Raw genomic sequence first — 8,094 nt, forward strand, 5'->3', positions numbered from 1 at the left:
TTTTGAACACTAGACACAGATCCATCTCACTGAGGTTAACCAGAAAAGACTAAACTGTGGCCACAGCCACAATTCAGATGTTAAATCTTTTGTTACACAGACAAACAAAATAGAGTGACTGAGCTTAGAGAAGGTGTTGAAAATGTACCAAACATCTCATGAGACCAAGAGATGACCAAGAGACTACAGAGGCCAGCTGTCGACTCAAATTTGACTTTTGATGCTACCTCTAATAGTATGCTACAGCAGATGCACTCTAACCACAGGAGCAATTCATTTTTGAAGTGGCTTGGATACTTAAAAAGTCCCTGAGGTCCGTAAAAACATGATTAATATCTATCCTCTGAATCCTGGTCTGACAAAAATATTTCACAAATTCTGAAAGTCTCCTTGGCTTGAACTTTGGTGAACACAACAACTACAAAGCCCTGAAAACAAATATATCATACCATCTCGCCTAAACAAAGATCACAGGATGCAGCTGTGAATCAAATAAAGGACATATTGAAAAATTACAGCCCCACAGAAATATGAAGGCGGTCTCTCGCATCACATGACATGAGAACGTAACTGTGAAGAAGCTGTCAACACAGGACAAAAAGAGCATATCATCTGATTTGAGGGTCCTGTGATGATCTTTGGGCCCTGCAGTTGTGAAGTGTCCGTCTGTTTGCATGTCATAAGTTCAAGACGAGCCATGCTTAATACAGTATGCTGCCCTGGAGAGACCAACTTCAGCTGCACCGTCGTCTAACACAGATGCACTCCTTATCACATGCTCCAACCACAAACTAGTGACTCCTTCTGACCCAGTTAACACGGCTAATTGGTAACATTTTCCAGGGAAAAAAAAAAGAGTGCAAACTGTGTTGCTCCATGCAATGACAAAGAAATCTGACACCACATGGCTCCAGCGGATGTGCACACATATATGGAGGATGTATAAAAAGAAAATGACTCATATCACCTGAAACGTATGACTGATTCCGTTCTGGTGAACTGATGCTATCTGATGTGATTCATGTTTTTTCTGATAAACAAAATAATTATAGCTATTTCTGTACTGCATGGCAACACATATCTCTGAGGTTGCATCAGACTAATTCCTCCTCAGCACAACTTTTCCACTTAGATTTCATTCGACATTATTTATGAATTCATTTCACTGAATAAATGTATTTGGACAGAGGTTTCACGGTAAATCTGGCCTGCCAGAGCTGTTGATTTTTAATGTGGACATTGGAATAACGGGTAACATTTTCATGAACTGGGAAAAGAGAAATGGAGCACAAATGCCCATTTAAGCCATGACCTCATAACAAAAAAGTCAACACTGTCAAACACAGTTTCAGAGACATGGGATGAACTCAATCTGACCAAGCGCACTTCTGGTGGGATGATATTGTAGCAATGATCTGCAGTCATAAAGTGACCTTTGTGTTAAGCAGCCATGTCCCCCCTGCCAAAAACTGTAAGCAGATCCAATTGGGTTCAGGGTTGACCCACAGGCCCAGAATAGGCCCGGCACTGATGTTTTTGACAGTTTTTTTGCATACCACAGCCCTGGCCAGCTACAAGATGTACTCCTGAAGAACACCTCTCCTTTAACCTCTGCTCCCATAAAACCCCCCTAAAGACCCTCCCTGAATCCCTACTCCAAACTGCTAAAATAAGACAACTCGTCCAACTCATAGACTTGGCTCACCACTATAAACCTATCCCCATCCCCAGGCCCTTTCCTCCCAGCAGTGGAGTCTCCAGAGCACCAACCTCCCCACTGCAATTGCCCTCACACTGGCTGATCCCAGGAACAGCCGTTAATCTAAGAGTGAACGTTGGAGAGCGTCTCCTTTTAATTATCAGAAAACTCTGAAGGGGTTAGGTAATGGATTCCAAATGGTGAGCTCTGGCAGGAGCGGGTACAGGGCTGGAGGACGTGGCTACATAGGGAGCACATGATCAGGAGGAGGAGGAGGAGGATGAAGAAAGGAGGGGGAGCAAAGAGATATGACTCCTTCTCAGGTTCTGACCTTTGGCTGCACCCACAATCGTGTGCTTTGCCACAGATTGAGACCAGATTGACTGTGTTAACCCAGGAGATGACTGAACGACAGAATAATCTCACAGAACAGAATCACAAACAGCCCAGTGGAGCTAGCTTTCCCCCCAGGGACTATCTTTCTGGCCTGTTGATACCTTATATGCTCCAGAGATCTTTGACGCTGATTTCACTGATAGTGCGGCATCTCTCCACTCAGAATGGTGATGTAGCATGGGTTGTGGTATGCTCGAGCTAGCGACTTTCTCTGTCCTCTAACCAGAAGTCCATCAGCATTTATCTTCATAGAAATAGTTGAATGAGCTAGAACCGTAATCTTTTATGTGCTGTCCTCCTCTCTATTCCCAGGACACGCTGAGGGCTGGACAAAGACAGAGAGATCTTAGAGGCCGAAGGCTTAACACTAAAGCAAAAATAATAGAATCACACAAAAACAAAACACAAGCTAATCATTATGGCTCCAAACACATCACACATACACATGCATTCACACACACGGACTACAGGACCACCCCTGAGAGCTGACCTGGCCATGCCCCCTACCGCTCAGTGCTGGCGTGTGTCCAGAACAAACTGGGCCTCTCCGTAGGGAACAGTGGAGGCCTGAGGCCGTGCTGCTTAGCAGGCGCCGAGGGGGCGGCAGGCTGCCAGTGGTCAGTCCCTGCCGAAGCTTCTGGGAACGGTGTCACACTCACACTAACCCCCATCCTCACACCAGTCAGCTCCTGGGTTCAGGGCCGAGTGCAGAGGTTGAGAGTGAACAGCACTCCTACCACCGAGCAGCTGGACTCGCTGTCAAGGATGAGCTCATTTTGGCCACCGTCCAAACAAGAGGCGAGCCAGGCCCCTGACGTCTGGGCTGTCTCCATGAAGTCACCCTCCGAGCATAGATCAGTCTCTGCATACAGACCCATAAACTTGAGACTTTCTGAGGTTCACGCAAGGCCAGAGAGATGACAGGAAGAGGAGCTTCGTTTTTAAGTAAGGTCATTTAACCAGACAGCGTTAAATTGACTCAAAGTTCAAGCAAGCATGGCATCAGTGTGAAGACAACAGACAAAAGGACTGAAACACATCTGATTAAAAGAAATCGCAAAGAGGCATACAAGAAAAAAAAAAATCAGCATGTCTTCCAGGCTAAATTTAGTCTTATCATACCCCTGACCAGGCTACTGTGAAAAAATAACAACAAATCTTATCTGACATAAAGACCTTGACAACTTCAAGTGATGCTAAGTAAGCAGCCCTGCAATTCTTTCATCAAACAGACACAGTACAAAGAAAGACATTTCCCAGAGGGCCACGAGGAACTCTCAGCAGGACTCTTGATATCATTTTAACCCAAACAGACCAGCTGGCCGACAACCTCCTCCCCTGCTTCGTTACGCAACCATAACACACCAGTATCTGTCTCTCACTGTTCACACGTCAGACAGATATTGTACACATTCATGCACTGTGTACACTGCTGCATTTGGAACATATATATATATATATGTACTAACATACAAATACTATGCGGAATCCGGGAGGTGCTGGAGCTAATAATGGCTGTCAGACTCCTCCAGGAGAACAGCGATAAGGAAGGAAGGCTAATTGGAGGCTGCCTCCTCTCTAACAAGGCCATTCAGTCCTCAGAAAACACAAGAGAAGGAAACAGTTTAATAGGCATAAATCACATTTTCTTTGCAGAGACTGCTTGACTGTTTTTAGGTGGTCAGAGCATATATCAAGCGCCAATTGTTAGAAACACAACAACGAAAGGGAAGTAAACATTAAGGCTATGAGATAATGTCCGGCTTGCCAAACACTTTCTAAGACAGACAAGCGGGCTTCCACTGATAGTGACAGAAAAGGAGTAAAAAAAAAAAAAGTAACAGAGGTCAAAACAACAATATGACCTTTCCATCTAATTAAACAAATCATCTATAAGCATCTGTTTGTGCAGTTGATATAAAAACACACTGCCCATTAACCTGTGGTCTATAAAAGGGCACAGGCTTCCCAATTAACCCACATTCCCAAACTTATCCAGCTGCCTCCATTTCCAAAATGACTATAATTCCAAACAACGTGGTAATTTCCTAGGCAGAGAGCGCATGCCTGGTGTGCTGCAGATTATGGCTTTTTGGAAACTTATAAAGACTGTGGTTTCCTGGAGGGAGACCGCATCAGCTGTCATATTCATAATTATAGCATTTCGGCTATTTCCATCAATCATATAATTATCGTATCTCTGCTATTTCTATCAGTCATGTAATTATCATATTCAGTCAACTCTACCTAAACTTTGTTTCTGCCACTTCCAACAGTTTTCTTTACATTCTGTACAGTATATGCCGCTTTTCTTTCCTGCTTCATTTTCAGCAGAAGCCTTGCTTTGAGTGCTCGGCTTAATATTTGTATGGTTAAGTCACTACAGACTTATGATCCTTTGATTCTGGCACCAGACATGTCTGAGCACATGAAGTGTGTGTTGCTGTCTTTACATAAACATTACATACAGGAGCAGCCTCCACTGAACACACACTGCATCACTCGTGGAAGACGAGTGTTGTTGACTTTCTCTCTATAGCTCTCTGAAATGAGATAAAAACTACTATCACTCAAACTCATGACAACCTTAAATATGTTTAAGCTCAATTTAGATGGCTGTATGGACTCTTAAAACTCAAAGCCAATCTACTTGTAACAGCTGCTCCTCAGTACCTCCACTCCATAAATTTAGGGCAATTAAGGCCTGGGTTCCACTAATGAACTTGACTAACAAGCTGGAGGAGGGTTGTTGCCCCTACACCAGGTGTTGAGGCCATGCACAGGAAGTCCCAGCAGGAGTAACACCTGGGAATAATAAACTTTCATAGCAGACAATAGCTCCATGACAGGGCTGACCCACAGAGAAAACACAGTAAAAAGCTTCAGCACATATTGGACAGTAGTGAAGTGATTAGTTCAGTTTAGCCATAATTAGGTGCAATTCAGAAGTACCTCTTAACTGTTATTGGGCACAACCGGTCTGAATTTAGTTTTTTTTTTTTTAGTCTGTCTGTCTGGTTAAACATTTGATTGGACAAAGACAGTTTCCAACAGCATAAATACCAAAAACACTGCCAACAGTTTCCAGATTAATCAGTTGCTGCGCCATTTCTTGTGCAAAGAACTGTACAATCTGTTTTTCTCATCTGTGGTTATTGGGCCATTGCATGCAATGTTGCAAATTGATAACCAGGACTGCTTTATGACATTATTGCACTTTTTGAAACATTGTGTCAAAGTACTTTGTCACGTATTTAATTCTGTAATTACAAACTTATATATAAAATGATGTCCTTCCATAGTTAGCAAGACTGCCTCACTGAAGTGTATCTTTGTGTTTAAAGCAGTAAATATTTAAGCTTGTTTTCCTGTCCTCTGCCCAGTGTGTGGCTGGGACTGGCTTTAGCTCCCTTTAACCCAGAGAGGTATTTTTCTGAATAGAGAAAATGAATGAACAAACAAAGGTTATCCTGAGCATAATTAGTGTAACATTTGACTCTGTTTCCACCACAGTTGAGTCATTGATTGTAAAGGGGAAGTGATTTTGATTATATATGCCTCTGTGATGCTGATACCAATCAGTGGATCATGAGGGAAATTAGAAACACACTGAGCAATAACAGTAGGGGAGAACCAGGTTGAAAGTAACACAGGCTGAAAATAACACAGCAATTTTCTCCGAGCCCATAAAAGTCTGATATGCCTAACTGTGTCAGCACGTACAGCACGCAACACTTACCAGAACTGCAAAAAATTGCCTGGATAGGTAATACTTCGAAGTTTTACCCAAAAAGCTGTTTTCATTCACAGTAAGTAAATCCCCTCAAGCAGTAATTTTTTTGAATGACAAGATGTGTAATTGTTTCATGTGTCAAAGTTATGATCATTTGACAGATTATTTAGTACTTTAACACAAGTTTGTTTTTCAGTATGGAAAAAAGTGAGGTTTAACTGTCACTACGATTGTAACACGTGCTTCTTTCATCCCGCTAAAGTAACAATGAGCTTAAAATAAATTATATTTAACTGTAAATCACTCAATATGATTTGAGGCAGGAATTTAATGCTAATGCAATGTGTTAACTGGCTGATGTACATAGTTACTTTTGACCCATCCGTGTGTTACTTTCGTCCCAACTGAAAGTAACACACGGATGGGTCAAAAGTAACTATGGGTTGAAAGTAACAATGCGCAACTTCTGTTTTAAGTCACATTATACCAAAGTTGTTCCACATTTGTACAAAATAGCACCTGGTATTGATAGAACATACATGAGTTGTTGATCACAACAAAAATTAGTTTCTGTCTGTAACATAATCTTTTAAAATGACGTTTATCTGAAAAATGTTACTTTCGTCCTGGTTCTCCCCTAACAAGTCTTCTAACAGAGCCTGACTTCATTTATGGCAAAACAGCACAAGCACTCACATTGTCCTCTTGCAGGCCCAATGACATGACACACAAGCAAAACAAGGATGACAACTATAATATGTATGTTGGGAAGATACTGTGATGATCTGAGAGAGGTTATGTACCCACAGTTCTAAATGGACAGATCTGACTGTCTGAGAACACTTTTACCCTGTCCACTCCATCTCCCTTAACTTAGGAAAACTGCTATGGGTACCACTTAATCCCATAATAACCAGAACAGAGGAAAGTGCAAGGAGGTCTTTCCTAATATCACACCAAACCGAGTCAATGAGGGAGCAGCCCCCTCCCCTCTCCACTCCTCTAAAAGGCTACCATTGTATGTGAGGAATTGCCATGGCTACTGCCGGCGAACTGTAAGCCTTTTAGAATTATTAGCATTCCTCTCTACCCTGAGCACTGTAGCAAAGCTGCTCGCTTTACCATCAATCCGCCTTGCGAGAAACACACCATTTCTTTCATTAGCAACTACAGGAATTTCCATCTGGCTGGGAATTAATTAAAGTCGAATTATGGACCGCAGCAATATTGGGCTACCCAGACAAATTCAACAACACCCATGGAGGGTAAGAGTGAATGTGGCCTTGTTAATGAGCACTGCAAGAGGCTTGTCAAAGCCACTTGTCAGAGACACTAACTCAGCATTTATTAGGAAAGATAGCGATGAGACAATTCACAATGTCATCATTGATGTATTCACTTATCTTAGCCACAATTGATCCTTGTACAGGCTGGAGTTATTTAGTGTACTTCACATGCCGTCCTCAACGTGTCATGAAAACATTTCATATGTCCCATTGAAGCAAGGCTGTGTTCAGTTATCAAGTAGGAGTAATGGTGACAGCTAAAACAATATCATGTCAAGATCCAATTTTGTTTATCACGACAGAAAAAAATGACAGTTTTCAAAACAGCATTATTTTGAGCCACGGTGCAGAGTTGATATTAATCAAATGAATTGATAAAACAGGTGTTTAAAAATCCAATGTTATAAACTATAACCCCAACTTCGATCCACCTCGATAATCCACTTTAATGTTGTTTGTAGTAAAGCTGCCAATGGCTTCATGATTATCAACTTTTACAGAAGAAGTGAAAAAAAAGAAAAACTGTTTGGCATTAATGGCCAGATGTTACTAATGATTTGGCAGCACATACAAAATTACAAACACATGGGATAAAAATAACAGCCATTTTTTTTCCTATCAAGTTTTATGAGGGTCAAAATACACTTGAGTTTCCATGGGAAAGGATAAACCTAGTTAAATAATCATATTACAGAAAAATGTAATGCAATATTGTGATTACTAGCCTAGAGGGTTTCTGCTGTGGATGATAAACAATCCGAAACCATCTAATTCCAAAATAATGCTACAACTGCATCTTTGTCAGTGTTAGATATAGAGGCAGGCTGAGACAATGTGGCTACTATCAGCCTCTAATGAGAAAGCCTGGACCAATAGTGACACAACAGGCTCTGTTCCACAGGCAACAAGGAAGGCTCCGCTATCAGGCCTGGGATCCTTCCAATCCCTGGCACCTCCACCGATGCCGAAAAAGTAGGTCT

This window comes from Thunnus albacares, chromosome 17, assembly GCF_914725855.1.
Source record: "Thunnus albacares chromosome 17, fThuAlb1.1, whole genome shotgun sequence".
NCBI lineage: Eukaryota > Metazoa > Chordata > Actinopteri > Scombriformes > Scombridae > Thunnus > Thunnus albacares.